Source organism: Mixophyes fleayi, chromosome 3, assembly GCF_038048845.1.
Source record: "Mixophyes fleayi isolate aMixFle1 chromosome 3, aMixFle1.hap1, whole genome shotgun sequence".
NCBI lineage: Eukaryota > Metazoa > Chordata > Amphibia > Anura > Limnodynastidae > Mixophyes > Mixophyes fleayi.
Window position 1 is genome coordinate 179,546,598 of NC_134404.1, and position 17,389 is coordinate 179,563,986.

The following is a 17,389-nucleotide window of genomic DNA, read 5'->3' on the forward strand; positions in this document are numbered from 1 at the left end:
GGATGCTAAGCAACAGAGCAATGACTCAAACACACGGCAGTTTATAGCACATCTAAGAAACATTGCCACACAGCAGTGGCAGAAAAGAAAAGTGGTGCAAGATGGAATTGTCCTTGGATCATGAAATCAGTTATGGTTCATTTGATCACTCCACCTGTTCCTTTCATAACTGTGGTAATTCTACAGTTAATACATTGGCGACGAGCGCTGACCCCCCCCCCCCCACTCCCACGATGCGTGCTTTTATCAGACCCAGACCAATCCAGGGTGCCAGACAATGCACTAAAAAGAGCCATTGTAATTCACAGCAAAAAGCAAGTTCATCAATGAGCTTCGAATCAGCCCCAATTCCCAAAAAATTATAATATAGTTAGGTACTTTTGATGTAAAGTGCAGATTATAAACACTTTGCGCAATACTGATGAAACGGCAGCAAAGTGTAAGGTAATACATATACACGTCTATTTAGACATCCATGCTTACATTACTTCTGCAAGCAATGTTCTTTGCTAATAAAACTGTTGTCTATGTACCGTTCAAAAAATTAAAAATAATTCTCCACCATTCTTTACTAGGATCAGGTGGAGTTACAACAGAGGTGTCACTAACTCTGGTCAATTCTTTGACAGTACACAAGACCAGGGGGTAAATGTATGAACATCCGATTTTTTCAACTCGCCGGAAATCGGCGACTTTGCAATGAAAATTTAAAGCGGCGATGGCTTGTAAAGGCAAACTTGCCTTTACAAGCCATCGCCACTTTAAATTTTACCTGCAAAGTCGCCGATTTCCAGCGAGTTGAAAAAATCGGACGTTCATACATTTACCCCCAGATGTCAAAATGTTGTGTTGAGTCACCTGCATCATCAATAGGTATCTAAGATTTTTGCAAAGCACACAACAGTATATAGCACATGCAGGTAACATTGACACATAGCGGTAGCTGAAAGCAAACGTGGTGCAAGATGGAACTGTCCTTGGACCCTCCCAGCCACCCTTATGTTGGATCTTTAAAAGGACATGCACACTTTAACAAACCAAGCACTTCAGCGACAAGGAGTGCCACTTTTGAGGCTGATGTGCTTGGTTTGTTTGGGCCCCCAAAAAACAAGCTAACAATGGGCTTAAGGCACCTAAGGTAACTGTGCTGTTAATGAACTCTACTATGGCAAGATGTTGTTGTCATCATCCTCAGCCTCATCCTCACCCTCACCAGTTTTTACATGATCCTTACACATTATTAATTCATCACTGCTGGAATTCCAGCATTACAGAAGCCTCCGTTTTTTTATGCAATTGGCGGTAAAGGCCTACCTCGTGGAAAATTAAGTTCATTTTTATGAACATCAAATTTTCCACATTTTAAGGACGTAGACTCGCTGACAAGGTTCTCAGCTGTGCTGAAAACTCTTTCTGAGTACACACTGGAGGGTGGGCAGCTTAGGTACAGGGTCTCCAAATTTCCTTTTTTTCCTCCCAGTATGTAAAGGGACTGTCTGATGTGCATGTTTCTATGCTGTCGTTAAATAATCTTTCACCATTCTTTGGATGTTGATAGTAGGATCAGGTGGAGTTACGGCAGATGTGTCACGTTTCATGGTCAATTCATTTAGACCCGACCAGGGGGTAAATGTATCATAGTGCGGTTTTTTCAACTCGCCGGAAATATTTAAAGTGGCGCTGGCTTGTAAAGGCAAACTTGCCTTTACAAGCCAGAGCCGCTTTAAATTTTAGCTGTCAACTCGCCGATTTCCGGCGAGTTGAAAAAAACGTACTATGATACATTTACCCCCAGATGTCAAAATGTTGTGCTGAGTCATCTGCATCATTCCTGGGTCTCTTGGGAAAGCTAAGTTTTTTTCTAGCTGCAGTTGACAGAGAAACTGAGGGAGGAGACGCCGTCCTGTCATGTAACACTTCCGCTGTCATCTTGTTCACCAGGAGCTCCTTCCATTTCTTCAGATCTGAGTCAGTTGCAAGCAAAGAGAAGACATAGCTCTTAAACCTAGAAACAAGCACAGTTGCCTAAATTTAGTTATCCGATTTCAAGATTTTGATAACTCTTGGATCCTGGCGAAGTGAATAAAGTACTTGATCAACAAGTCCGACATTCTTAGCATAATTGATTTGTTTAACCTCCTCCTTTAGATTCTCAAGCTGCTTTTCCAAAAGTCTAATTAAGGGAATCACTTGACTCAAGCTAGCAGTGTCTGAACTCACTTCACAGGTGTCTACTTCAAATTGTTTCAGCACCTTGCACAAGACGGAAAGTATTCTTCACTGAGCTTGAGTAAAATACATCCCCCCTCCTTTCCCAATGTCATGGCTTGTGGAGTAAGCGTGGATGGCTTTTCGCTGTTCCTCCATATGCAGAAGCATATACAGGGTGTAATTCCACCTTGTCACCACCTCTTGCTTTAGTTGGTGGCAGGGCAAATTAAGTTGCTCTTGTTGCTGCTGCAATCTCCTACATGGTGTTGCTGAATAACGGAAATGTCCAGATATTTTACTGGTCACAGACAGCATCTCCTGCACGTCCCTATCACTTTTTATAAAGCTCTGCACCACCAAGTTTATTGTGTGAGCCAAACAGGGAATGTAATGGAATTCACCCAGCTGTAATGCTCTCACAATATTGGTGGCGTTATCAGAAATGGCATATCCTGAGGAGAGTCCAAGCGGGATAAGCCATCTTGCAATGACATCCCTTAGTTTTTGTAAGAGATTGTCAGCTGTATGCTTTTTAATGAAGCCGGTAATACACAGAGTTGCCTGCCTCTGACAAATGTGACATACTTGGGTACATACTGCTGCTGTTCCTGCTGGTGAAGGCGAATCACCAACCCAGTGGGCTAATACAGTCATATAATCTTTAGTTTGCCCAGTTCTGCTTGTCCACATATCTGTGGTTAAGTGTACAGTGGGTAGAATGCCATTTTGTAGCCCAATACTGTGGCGCACGCAGGATTGTTGGGGGGGGGCCCCCAACCAAAACAAAAAAAAACACGCGAGAGAGCTGCTGCGCATGCTCCATTTCGGCAGCATTATACTATACAGCACCACCGCGGAAGCTTCTTTGACAGGGCCGCAACTGCTGTATAGTACAGTGCCGCTATGTGGGGCACTTAGATAGCGGAGTGGAGGGGTTTCTGGAGACCCAGAACCCCCCCCTGCGTGCGCCCCTGCAATAATTAAATTTTTACGAACCTTCTGGTAGAGGTGAGGAATAGCTTTTCTAGTAAAATGGTGTTGTGATGGAATTTGGTAATGGGGGCACAAGACCTCAAGTAACTGTCTAAAACCAGCTGCATTAAGAGTGGATATTGGATGCAGATCTACTGCTAGCATAAACGCCATGGTGTCTGTGATCCGCATTACGACTGGGTGACAGCTTTCATACTTGCTTTCTCTTGCAAAGGATTGTTTTACAGTCAATTGTTGTAAACTACTAGTAGTCTTCTTCTTGGTCTGCTTCTGGGATGAAGATTCACCCCCAGCAGCAGCAGCAGGACTAATGCTCAAGAATTCTTCTGAGGAATCCAGGATAGTAGATTAGTCATCTAGCCTTAGCAACTTGGATGCAGGACTAACTCTGATTACTACTGAGGATATTGATGAGAACGGTGTTGTGGGTGTAGATTGCAGGTGTCGGGATGTAGATGAGAGAAGGGACCTAGCTGATTATGGACTGCTTGTTGTTATTTTTTTAGTATAAGTTTCTGATTTTCCCAACAGCTTGCCATGAACTCGCTTCAAATGGCGCAACATGAATGAGGTTCCTAGATGGTTAATGTCCCTACCTCTAATGACTGTGGCTTTACAAACGCTACAAATGGCTAGACAACTGTTGTCAGGATTTGGGTAAAAATAATTCCACACATAAGAGGTGGATTTTTTGGTCTTATTCCCAGGCATGACAATGGCCTTCTTCTTATCACATGCAAGAACTGCTTCCACTGGTGCAGGACTTACACAAACAACCTCATCCTCATCAACATCCTCATTAGTGCCCTCATCAGCTACACAAATATCCCCCTCATCCTGTTATAATTCCATAGTGGCATCCTCAATTGGTGTATCACCGGCTACCCTTGGGCTGTTCATGCACACATCTGCAGAAATGCAGAAAGGGGCCTTCTTTATGGGTACACTATCAGAAAGGTCAGGATTACACATAGAACTCGTGGATAGACTCTCCTCAGGGATTTGTGTAATTTCTGAATCTGAACATACATTTTCCTCTAATGCCATACTGTTTTCCTCCAGCTCGGCTTTTACACGTAACAATATTTGGATACCACTTTTGGAGTCCGAATGACAAGGTCTTGCTTGGTCATGACTGACCTTACAAGAAGATGCCTCAGTGACAGTTGCAGAACTAGCACTCGCAGAGAAAGGCGAAGGCCTCATTCTTTCCTTGCCACTGCGTAAGTAGAATGGAATGTTGGCAATCTTATTTTTTCTGCAGAAAACTTCTTTCTTGACCAAGGTAAAAAGTGTTTTTTTACATTTTTGTTTCCCTGACTTAAAAAAGCTATGCACTTTAACATAGGCTTTAGCAGATGACGTAGAGGGATTACTAACATCATAACTGGTGCCAGCAGCTGCTTGGTGCTCCTGGTCTTCTGTGTACTGCTGTGAATCCATTTTGACAACACAGTACAATGTGACTGCAGTTTAAGAACAACACTGTCAGCCCTATTATTTCTATTTCAGCAATGACAATTAGCAATGGAGCAATGGAGCAATGGAGCTCTCCTCTTTGTGTGTTATCTATATAACACAGTACAATTTGACATCAGATTTAGACCAAGACTGCCAGCCCTATTATTTCTATTTCAGCAATAACAATTAGCAATTGGAGCTCTCCTGTATGTCACTGGAGACTTTGAAGAACACTGTTACCCCTCCTCTTTCTTTTCTACCTATGAAGTTGGCCAACTGCACTAGAGACTGCCAAGAACTGTGCTACCCCTTCTGTCTCCCTCTGTGAAATGGCGCTGGATCGCTGTGGAGGGCGGTACTTATAGAATCCCAAACTCGCAAGATCCAATGACGTAACAATGACATTTTGCTTCGTTTTCAATTTCGAGAGCGCGCAAAAGTACAGAGCCGGCTCAGCTCGGTACTCGGATCTGTTAAGTTCTGGTGTGTTCGGTTCTTGGGGAGTGAGATTGAGGCAGAGCTGCAGTCTTTTACAGCCATCCCTCACCTGCAGCTCCTAATTAATCTGCTGTGAGCCTGCAGACCAGAAGACCCAGACTGGGCCTTTTGCATGGAGTCCCTTTTGCATGCTCTCTCCATGCAAAACACCAGGGACCCTTAACAGCTTTTCCTGAAGCCTAACACACTCTTTTGGATTCTGCATCCTATACATTGCAATCTGCCTGGGTATAAAAACATACAAGTCAGACAGCCTGGGACATGAATACCTGCCATTCAAACCAGTGACTCTTTCACAATATATACATATATATATATATATATATATATATATATATATATATCATTGTGACATTTGATAGGAATTATCCATGTTAATGGACAATAGAATAAGGCAAATAAATTAATAAATCTGATTCAAGCGCTGTGGATTAGGGTTGAAAAAAATCAAACAATCTAACTAATATAGTTATAACATTTGCTTCATTGGTCAACAACTGAACACAGGAGATAATAGTTGTTTGGAAATAATTACATACATGGAAACGTTGCAAACAGATGCATTTCAGATATTTTAGAAGTAATTATTGGCTAAAGTTGGAGTTACAGACCACACAGGGTCACACAGTCAAAGTGAGAAGGTGGATACAATAGTATCTTTATTACAAAAGATGAACATCTAATGCGAACAGCCACTAAAACTATATATTTTAAATCAACAACCCAAACAACACTCCTTAAATTCCCCAGTCCTTTCACAAAAACCTGTAATAAAAATGAAATCTTTACACGAACCCAGTGGTGTTATGTTGTTCCCAGGACAAGATGCAGTTCACTTGAAGGTGCTGAAGATGTTGCAGGAGCAAGGAATCTTTTCAGATCGACCATATCCTTCTTCTGATCCTATTTTATGGTCTCGGCAACACTCTAGATGGAGCAATGGTTGATGGCAGTCTGATAGGTAGACAGGATGCATACCGCAGAGGCGTCTATATTACAGGACTTGGAGCACGAAACGCGATATATCTGGTGAGAGACAGGACTCTACTCTGTGATGTTGAAGTTGATAAAGGAGATGCTTTTTTCCTGGTATGTTATGAGAGAGGGATGGAGACCAGGAAATAGGGAATTCATCATTTTGTTTCTCCACAGAATTGTGATATAATCCACCTGGCTCTATTTAATAACCAAGGTGGTACTAGTCCAAATAAAGTCAATTTGGTTACAGTTCTTGAAGACCCACAACCCCAAACAATAATAAACATTTGAAATCCTCAAGGTAATATAAGTATATCCATGTGATCCGAATAAGATGAGGGATGGCAGCAGGATGGGATGTTTCCTGTAGTCCATGCAGTCACAATATCTTTAACTTTGTATGGCAGACATGGAGACTTAGCTCATCCGTTCTATAAATTCATTATACTGCTTAGAGTGGTGAGTTTTACCCTTGGGCTGAGAACTGCATTTTGTGCAACAAAAACTCCTTCAGGTTCATTCCCTAAAGGCTTAATAAAGGATCCACAAACTTTATGCATCGTGCTGTCCTTCTTTAACACAAGCTCTACAAGAGTACTATCTGACTAATAATAAAAGCATACACAATGCAGCATCCCTAACATAGGGGCGTACCTAGTGAAGGTTGGGTCCAGATAATTTCCTGAGAATTAAGTTGAAACTTTTCCTAAAGGCAGAGAATGCTTAGACCAGTTTCAAGCCTCTTACTAGTATCTCCCATCTTGGAACCCTGTGACCTGTGACATGGTGCATGCGCATGCACAGACTGGCAAGGGTCCAAAAATTAAGCAAAATTTACAAATGCTACACTACATCTGCTCCTAGAGGTGTAACCCATGTAGCAAGCATGAGTCTCGCCTTGCAGCATAGAATGGTGCATCACCTGGACCCAAGAGAAATTAAGCTACTACTCTACAGAAAACAAATTCACTCTTGCCCTACCTATTAAAGGGGCAGGAAAATATATAGAGGAAAAGGAGGAGCTACCTTATACCATCCAGAGCAGTGCTCAAAGTTGGGGTCTATAAAGTGGTATACCAAATGGGCACTTCTCCTACTGCCTTCATTGTAAAACTACCAAATTCCATACACTTACATTCCCATTACATTTATCATACTACCACTTCGAAATTTCCACTTTGACCATTTATCCAGGGTGTGTATTTAACCTGTCTCTACCTAACCTGGAAAGGGAACCTACCAATTGTAATGGGTTCCATGGAGGATTGAATAGAAAATAGTCATAATACTGTACAATTTTAAATGGAAGAAAACTATATACTCAATTAAAATGAGCATGTAATTCAGAAAGTGAAAAATAGACCCTTTCTTTATTTTTTAATCTGATAATAAATATATTTGTATATAAATATCATTTAAGTATTATTCATAAATAAACATATATATAAATCATAAACAATATAGTAAAGAGGAGAAATTAGGTATTTTGGGTAAGGGAATGAGAGAGGAGGGAGGAGGAGTTAAGAGTGTGGCTTATTCTATAGGTCTGTTGTGAAATAGGAGGTCCAGGCATTTCAGGTGGAGGAGAACTGGAGGGGACGGTTATGAATAATACTGGTGATATGTTCCATTATACGTGTTTGACAGATTTTCAGAATGAGTGTTTAAATAGTGGGTGGGTCTGTCTTCTTCCAATTAAGGGCAATTAGGCATCTCGCCGCTACAAGAATGTGTCCATTCAACTTTTGTGTGTGTGTGTTTCAGAGTATCAGGGACTGTGCGTGGGAGAAAGTAATAGGAAATATTGTCAGAAAGTCGGATGTGAGTAATTTTTTCAATCAGATGACGTACCTCCTTCCAAATATGTATTATTTTAAAATATAAAAATAGACCCTTTCTAATAATTGAATAAATGATATTGCATACATCAGGTCATCTAAAATTACTCAGGAGCTAATAAATTCAGAAAAGAAAACACAACTTATCACTTTTGTTTTAGTAAGTGGGAAGTCTCTAATTTTCTTTATGTATTGACTAATTTGGTTTTTGCATCAGAACAAAACATAATTGAATTTTCTGCCTCACAATCTTTAGAATGAGATCAACATCTAACATTCCATTTTAAACCAGACAGAAGTGCTAAATAGTCTTTATTTTCTGAAACCGAACAAGGAGATTTATCCAAACACCTCTGGGGCTTTAAAAATGGATTTCCATAATTCTCTGAATTGTATTCCCTTCACAGTGATATTTTGTAATTCTGTTCTATTACCCTTGCTAAACATTAATGAGATAAAAAGATCCCATTATAGCGATTGATGTTCTCCAAATTAAATGCACATTTCAATGTACAAAGCTGTCTGCTAATTTAAAAACCTAGCAAGTAACATGGCATCATGATCATGGTCATCGCTCAGCTGGGGATCAGATAGCATTTTTATCTATTCATTGGATTTAACAAGACAAGAGATGGTAGCAGAATACAAAGTGTGGACAGATTATCTTGCTTCCCCCTTTGACCACTTCTTGGCAATCTCTGCAGGAAAACTAAGGCTTCATGTTGTCATAGAAATAAACCTCAAGGTCAAAGGGGCATATGGAAGGACGGACAATGACAAAGGAGCATCTGAGAGGCCATCTGGATGAATGACCTGACATAATTAGTCATTAATCCCACTCTGGGGAACAATAGAGTTTTCCAAGAATGTGCTTGGACTTTGATCGTGGTCAGGGAGATCTCATGGGGAATAGGAAAGAAAGCTCCACTTTGTAACTAAGCAGATTAACACAGTATGCCGTTAACTAAGGAAGAGTAAAGTAGTAGAGTCCAGTGGGATATATATATTTTACATATCATACTGTTCTTTTTCTCAAGTGAGTTCAGGCTTCCAGAGAACCATGTGGTTGTCAGATTAGCTGCTGGTTAACATTTCTTTTACAGTACTACAATGAAATGAAAGTTGAAGCCTAAAAACATTTGATTAAAATCCTGAGACAACAGATGGGAAGATAGCTGAGTGGCCAAAGGCATCAGTGAGCTTGGTTTACAGGTGTCAATATTTACTGATCTGAGTTTGCCACAATTCCTGTGGGAAAACAAAGGATCTTAGATAATCTGTGAGACATTAGCAATCAGCTCAGTCATGAATTGCAGAGTTATAATGATAAAACATGGGATGAGCTATCTCTCCATCTGTCTTTCAAAGCTAAATGGTGTAACACAGGCATGCTCAAGTCAGAGCACAGAGTAAAAAAGCACAGTATATATTAAAAAGTTTAAAATAAGTTTAAAGAAATACAATGAAAAAGGAAATGTAGAATAAATTAAGTAATTAAATAGTTTTCACACTGTTATTGTTTTTGAAATAGTCTCAAGTTCCGTAAGCAACAATAAAAAATGTTTCTTAGCTGTTTTGGTAAAGATGGTTTTAATGGATATACATTTACGTAATTGACAAGAAATTATGACATGGGGTGACTATACCAGTAAATGGCCTGAGTGAATTAATTTTTAACATTTAGTTCAACATTTTAACAAAGATCAGTAATAATCACTATAACTCATTCCACTTTTCCAGTTTAATCAACAACCCTGTTAGAAGCAAGAATGTCTGGTGAGATTAAAGTCAGCAATGATCAGCAATGAGCAAGTGAAATGGTTAGAAACAAAGTGAAGCTGAGCCTCTCATTAACCAGTAATGTTACTGCTGCCTATCTGCTAAAATTTGATTTTTGCACCAAATCTCCGCTGTCAGAGATTGAGCGCTATCCTATACTTTTAATGGAATGCATATTTTAGTTGTACTTTGGCAGAGAAGAGCATTTCTCAGTGCACTGTGCCTAATGTAAAATTAGGTCCAAACACAAAAGTCTCCACATGTAATCAAGGCAATCATGGAGTCCTCTAACTCTCATGAATATATTAAGAAAAATTTAATTTAATGAAAATCGTAGTAGGTTAAAATGTAATACGATCTTATACTTTTGCACAGTGCACCTCTTAGAATGTTTACAGCATCCCGCAAACCTGAAAAGAGTATAGAGCTGGGTGGGCCATTTAGGCACAATAGTGCAAAACCAAGACACTTTGTGGTTTGTATTCAGTGTGCTTTGTAAATGAGGTCCACTGAGTGGGGGGGGGGGGGGGGGGATATCTAATGTTTCCATGTAAAAGATTCTGCCACTCCATTTTGCTATGAATGTGTCACTAAGATTTGTGATTCCCATATTTAAGAGAGAAATGGAGATTTCAAATGTTTTAGGATGACCTCAACAGACCTGATGTGATCCAATAAAAATGCAACAAGGGTCATTAATACGGACTTCTATTCTGGATCACCACTTAATGAAAAAGTGATCGGGGCTCATGAAACGCGAGTGGTGAAACTGCTGGTTGCACAAAGCACTTGAGGACTCATAAAGGGATTTTCACCCCAGAACTGCAGACTAAGTCTGCTAAAAGGTTATTGACTATTATTACAATGAATGAATTTAGATTGCTGAGAGATTGTGAGTTTTTAGTTGATTATAGTAATATCCATATCATCAATAAGAACCATTATACATTCAAGTGAAAAAGAAGAGAACAATCTGTTGATGTGTCCAAAGCTCACGGAGGGACAAATAGAGAATTTCTGATGCGCTTAAATTAACTATATACAAAGGTGAGCTGTCATAAATCCTTACTTACTAAGTTATCAGAATGTTCTTGATGAGAATTTCACCTATAGCAACCCCCATATTCCCTGTTTCTAGGTTGACTCAGGATTTAATATCAAGTAGTGATAACTTAACAGGTTTTGACTGGCAGAATAGTATATGAGCAAAGATAATGGGCATTCTGAGAGTACCACTCCAAGTACCATGACCACTGGGATAGAGGATGAATCACTAGGATACTGATATAGCAGGTATGAATAATGTAACAGGAAGGATAAGAGCGGTAAGCAGGTACAACTAGTACTGGGAAGTATGGTGCATCTTAAATTAATATGCGAGTTGGAATTCCAGTGTTTGGCCAGTGCTGCTGTGGCAGTGTGGAGCAACACAAGTACTGATAAATCCTGACAAGGCAGGAGCAGTAGGAAAAGCAATAGCATCAGTAAAGTAATGTCCAGGCACAGCAGGAGTGAACTTTTCAGCCAGATGACAGGTCAGCAGAATAGCAACAATGGAGATAGATGTGTCAGTCTGTAAAAAGTGGTGCATAGTAATGAGGTGCACAATACAGAGTAGGACAAACCGCAGAGCAGTTATGAATGTGCAACAGACAAAATACGGTCCAGGCAGCAAACAGGATAGTTGGTGTCACAAGCAAGAGTCAGATAGCAAAAGCAGACATAATTCAGAACAGCGCACAACAGAAGCAGAACTAGCACGTGATTGTCAGTAAGCTCTGAATTAAACAGGTTGCTAGTTAAAGCAGCTGACATCAATGAGCATAACCTAAAAGCCTGTGACTGCAATCACTGAAAAATAACACAGCACACTTGCCAGCACAACAGCACCAGAAAAAATCAGTCCCATAAAAAAATTTAACTATAAAATAAAAGTGTAACTATTAACAGCATAATCATTAATAAAAATATGGATATTTTAAAAAAATTGTTTTTTTGTTATATTTAGCTCGAATGCTCTAAATGCGTATTGTACATACAATGCGTCTATATTGTCATCCTTACTTGCATATACATTTTATATGCTATCTAGTGGCATGCATACGTGTAGGATTTAATACATACCTTATGCTGTGACAGTCACCACTATCAGTCGGCACTTACACCTGCCCTGTAATTGATGCAAATGATATGGCTAAAACAAAGTACTTTAGAGAAATACAGGATTTGAATCAGCCGCATCTTTGTCTGCACACCCTTACTCTACATCGCTTACGTTCATCTGACCTTTTTCTCCCCCATTCCCGCCCCTCAAGTCATAAGCAGTCAAATGTGTCATTTGCAGTCAGACATGAATAGCATGCTATTGCGTTCATTCACAAAAGATCTCAGCATGTGCAGAGCTATTTCACCCATACAGCTATTTCCCTACACAGGCCACCCCTTTTATCCATACCCTGGTTACAGCCTTGGAACGCGCCATCGTGGCCACCTTGGTGATCGTTACCCTGTGTTCCCAGACCCTTGGACTTACCTGCATTGTTCTACCACCCAGTGCTTGAGTCCCTTCTGTGACCAAAGATTGATAGCGCTGCAACCGGGCATCTAGCCATAATTCCTAGGGCTCCTACAGCATCCATCATGCAGATCTTCACTTCTGCCTCTGAGACACCTAGATCTACATCCCCAGTGCTGTCAGGTTGCTGATGACTCGCACTTGCCTCCTCACTAATTTGATCTATCTTGCACACTTCTAGATACACGGTGTATGCACTGCTGGTAACGGGAGATCAATCTTCCTGCTCCTTAACAGACCCAACATGTCCCACATGCTTTCCACTGGAACAAAGTGTAAAACATCATCTGGGCCCCGCAAACTTCTGAAGTTACACTGGACATGCTCTGCTGCCTGATCCTGCCACCTGGATGAGTCCTTCTTCAGGAATATTCTCACTTTTTCACAGCTTCTCTCCTTCACCCTGACCAGGCTAATATTTCTAATATAGGCCACGGCTTCTGGCCTACTCCCTGCACTCATTGATGTTTCCTGGAGCCTCTGCTGATTCTTGCTTTCTGTACCCTGTCAAAACTACTAACATGTCAAAAAGGCCAGGCTTAGATTTGAAAACAACCATAGGGCACTCCTGTCCACTAAAATATCATTATAACATTAAATATAAAAATCACCTTGTATCATCATGTGTGGCCCTAGGCCTTTATTTAGAGAAACTAGGCGAAATATTAAAAGGAAGATGTGAAAAAAAGTAAGAAATGTGAAATATAAAAACATCAGAACCCTTCAGTAGCAGCCACACTTAGCTATTAATCAGAATTGAGCTCCATTAATCTATCATATATTTATATGGATGAAATAAACCAATAATCCTTCATTTTGGATTATTTCAGAATTACCTCTCCCTCAAATTCGGAATTCTTATATGGCAAACTCATTACACAATATTTATTGAGATAACCAAATCATAGTTCTAATGAGTTTGAACACCATATATATTGTTCTTTACTCCGATGGGTTAACATTCACTGTCCTTATCACTCTCAATAACTCATGGGCATTAAATGGTAGTTCCTCTCCTGAGAGTGTATAACACTGTCTTAAAGTTATATTAGTTGTCCGCGTTTATGTCATAATCTCCCTTACATATAAGGTATGTCTATTAAATAACGAGACTGTGATTCCACCTAGTAAACAAAGCAGTTAGAACCAGTTATAACTGCATACGTAGTAACCTTGAACCGGTCTGAACCTGCATGACAAGCTGCAATACTCTATGACATTCAGTTGATTGTGAGTCGCCGTTTGGTTGTGTTTTCTGTAGAGTGCCGAAAAACTGCTAAGTTTAAAAGTTGAACAACGTGTCAATTTGAAATTTTTAGTAAAATTGCACAAGACACAAAAAAGAATGTTTTCAAATGCTTTCTACAGCCTATGGGAATGACTGCCTGTCTTGTGCACGTGTGTTTGAGTGGCACAAAAGATTTAGCGAGGGACGTGAGAAAGTCGTAGATGATGAACTCCCTGGATGACCTTGCACTTCAAGAACGGAAGAAAATGTATAAAAAATCAGTCAGATTGTTCGAAAAGACCGTCGATTCAGTGTTTGAATGATAGCTGAATCTGTGAACATTGACAAAGACACTGTATGGAAAATTTTGCGTGAAGGATCTTAACATGACGAAAGTTTGTGCAAAGATGGTCCCAAGGGTTCTCACACCAGAGCAAAAAGAACATCACAAGGAATGTTGTGTTGACATTCTGCAGCAACTTGACCAAACCTGTTTCATAAAGTAATCACTTGTGATGAGACCTGAATCTTCCAGTACGATCCTGAAACCAAAAGACAGTCAATGCACTGGAAAACACCGTCATCACCAAGAATGATAAAAGCTTGTCAAAGCAAGTCAAAATTCAAAGCAATGCTCATTGTTTTTTTCAATATCAAGGGTGTAATTTTGGAAGAATGGGTTCCAGAAAGCACAACAGTTAATCAGCATTATTATAAGGAAGTTTTGCAAGAGCTGAGAGAAAGAGGCCGCAACTGTGGAAAAATGGTTTATTTCTTCACCAGGACAATGTGCCTGCTCACACAGCACTTTCTGTGAAGCAGTTTTTGACCGACAAACACATTACTATACTTGAACATACTCCATATTTGCCCGATTTAGCACCTTGCGAATTTTATCTTTTCCTAAAAGTTAAATCACTGCTTAAAGGGACACATTATGAGTCAGTTGATGCTGTAAAGAAGAAAATGGCAGATATGTTGAAACAAGTGACAGAAATTGACTTGCTCCATGACTTCGACCAGTGGAAAACAAGACTACAGCTATGTATTAGTGCAAATGGGGAGTATATTGAAGGGGACAAACATTAAATTTGTAATACCAATAAATAAAGGTGAGTTATTTAATCAGTCTCGTTATTTAATAGACATACCTCGTATTATCTCTATGATATAGATGAGTAATATGTTCTCCCCATTTGATAATCTTTCCTATGGAATAACTCTAATTATAGAAAGAGACTAATTGATCATTGCACCAACATACATAGAAGGTAAATAGGTTGAGATGTGACACCATCTAATAGTAGTTCAATCTCAATGTTATTAAATCCTTCTTGCATGATAGTCTTAATTATATCCCTGATAAGTGTGTGTATTCAAGCCTCATTAAAAGAAATGTATCTAATAGTCTCCAGGGATCACATTCATTCATGAGTACCATACATGCTCTCATACATACATATCACTGCCCAGACTAAATTAATTTGACATGAATCACTTCGAGATATATATGAAATAAATCTATGGCAGTTGTTAGTGAGCTACTATACATATGTAAATGGACCGATTATAGTCACAGCAATGACTAGGGAGATAACGTGGCTACAAACAGAAAGTGCCGATCATCGCAGCTGAGCAGCCTGAGCATTCTCGCCAGATGTTTCTGGATTACCCTCACGCGTGCCACTTTGAGACCTGGGGGTAATCAGCGATATTCAGAAACTTTGCCTTGCAAATTTAAAATAGCAATGTGTTTAAAGGCAAGTTTTGCCTTTAAACACATTCCCGACTGCTCAGCCAAAATCCTGGTAATTGATGTCTATCATATTTCTACTGTTCTCCCTTGTCACTTGCCTCTCCTCTCTCCCTCTCTCTACTGTATTCTTACACCCTGTTGCTCCTCTTCATCATCCTGTGCAACTTTAACATCCCCAATGATAACCTCTCTGAGGGCTATCATAAAGGACCTCCTCCTCCACCTATTGTCTTGGCCTCACCCTTCACCTTTGCTCTTTCTATGACTTCTCCAAATCTCCATTCAACCTTTCAGACCATCATCTCCTCTCCTTCACCCTCTCCTCATCTCCCTGCATCTCCTCTCCTTCACCCTCTCCTCATCTCCCTTGCCTCTACCCTCACCGAAACACACTCTCATCTGGCGTAATCTTGACACTATTAACACATTTCCTCCTCCCTTAAATCCCTTTTTCTCCCCCTTAAGCACACTGATCTTTCAACTCTGTTTCACTCCACCATTCCAACCCCCAACCTTGGCACTCTAAACATACTTGTTTCCGAAAAATATTATCAGGTACTTCTGAATGCTACTTTGCAAAAATTTGTTCCCTGGAAGATTTTCTCCATTTTAAGTCCATCCTCTTCTCCTACAGTTCTGCCCTCTCCCTTGCCAAACAATCCATCTTCAAGTCTCTTAGTCATCCAACTCCTGTTGCCTCATCAACACTTTCAAATCCTTATTCTCACCTCCCCCTCATCATCTTCCACTTCCCTTCACTGCCACTGACTTTGCCACTTTTTTCTCCACTAAAATAAAATTACATCTCTCTCTCCCACTTCTTGCAAACCCCTCTGCCTCGCCACAGGGCCATCTTAATAACATTATGGGCTACGGGGCAAAGCAGTGCATATATATATATATATATATATATATATATATATATATATATATATATGTGTGTAAAAAAAAAGTGATTTTATACAATATACATATATATATATATATATATATATATATATATATATATATATATATACATATATCAATCACTTTTTTTTTCAAATCCCCCTTAACTTACCTTTCAATCGCCCTGTTCTTCGAGTCATTGTTATGCGCTCCTCCAGCTGTGCTCGCAGTGAATGTCGGGCGTGATGACATCATCACGCCTGACATTCACTGCAAGTGCATCATTGAAGAGGGGACCAGGGAGTGAGCTGGATCGTCACAGCAAAGGGTCATTTTTTTATTTTTTTTTATAGGAGTCCTGCCTAGAGCCCCTTGTCCGCTGGGCCCCCAGGCAACTGCTCATCGTACCCAGTGGGAAAGATGGCCCTGCCTCGCCACCCCCCATTGCCCTCAAACCATCATCCTATATGCTCCTTTTGCCCCACGTTGGATGAGGAAGTTTATTCTCTAATCCTTTGCTCTCCCCCCTCAACCTGCACCCTAGACCTCATTCTCTCCCAACTCCATAGAAACATCTCGCCTAATGCCTGCTCCCACTTAGCCTGCCTTTTAAACTTATCCCTCTCCTCTAGTTTCTTCTTTATCTTTCAAAAATGCTCTAGTCTAGCCCTTTCTTAAAAAAACTCATTTTGACCCCACCACCCTGTCCAATTACCACCCCATCTCTCTCCTCATTTTTGCTTGCTTACAGCTGTCTCACTAGCTACCTTTTGAACAACTCACTCCTCAAACCTCTCAAATCTGGTTTCCACCCGACCACTCCACAGAAACTGCTCTGAAAGTCACTAATGATATTCTGTCTGCCAAATTTAGGACCCTTCTCATCCTCTTAGACCTATCTGCAGCCTGCAACACAGTTGATCACCTTCTCCTGCTGCACACCCTTCGCACCATTTTCCTTTCTGACACTTTCCTCTCATGGTTCACCTCTTATCTCACTAATAGCTCTTTCTCTGTTTCAACCTCGGGCACCCCATCTTCTCCACTTCCTGTAAGAGTCACTCAGGGCACCATCCTCAGCCCTCTGCAATTTTCTTTGTACACTTTTTCACTGGGTGAACTTATCAATTCCTTTGACCTCCAATACTACCTCTATGCCAAGGGCACCCAAATGTCCCTCTCCT